The following is a 726-nucleotide window of genomic DNA, read 5'->3' on the forward strand; positions in this document are numbered from 1 at the left end:
GGTTCGATTCCGGTCAAGGGCATGTACCTTGGTTACGGGCACATCCCCAGTAGGGGGAGTGCAGGAGGCAGCCAATCCATGTTTCTCTCTCATCAATGTTTCTAACTCTCTATCCCTCTCCCTTCCTCTCTGTAAAAAAAATCAATAAAATATATTTTTTGAAAAAGAAACATGTGAGACATATTGGAGTTAGAAGGGCTTGAGAGAGTGGACAGAAGCAATATTTAAAAGTGAAATGGGGAGAAACCAAGATGGCGGCATAGGTAAACACCGGAAATTGCTGCCTCCCACAACAACTTCAAAAATACAACGAAAAGACAAAACGGACATCATCCAGACTACAGGAAGGCTGGCTGAGTGGAAATTCTACAACTAGAAGGAAAGAGAAAAGCACACTGAGACTCAGGAGCTGCGGAAGTAAAGTGCAGAGGTACGGAGGTCAATTCCTCCCAGTGACACGTACAACAGTCAAGGCTTAACTACAACAAGACTGTGCACAAAGCCCACAAAAGGGTGCACGAAGAGTGTCCACCTCAGGTAACTGCGAGGCTCGCGCGCGCAGAAAGGGACTGGCACCTGAGGACACGGTTGTCTTTTTGAATCAGGAGGGAGTCACAAGCTCCCGACTGCTCTGAACTCTGGTTCCGGGAGGTCTCTGGGGACCCAGGACTCATACAGGGAGAAACTGGACTGTCTGGCAGCAGGCAGAGCTCAGAACTTGAGGGC

This window comes from Myotis brandtii, unplaced genomic scaffold, assembly GCF_000412655.1.
Source record: "Myotis brandtii unplaced genomic scaffold, ASM41265v1 scaffold57, whole genome shotgun sequence".
Classification (NCBI taxonomy): domain Eukaryota; kingdom Metazoa; phylum Chordata; class Mammalia; order Chiroptera; family Vespertilionidae; genus Myotis; species Myotis brandtii.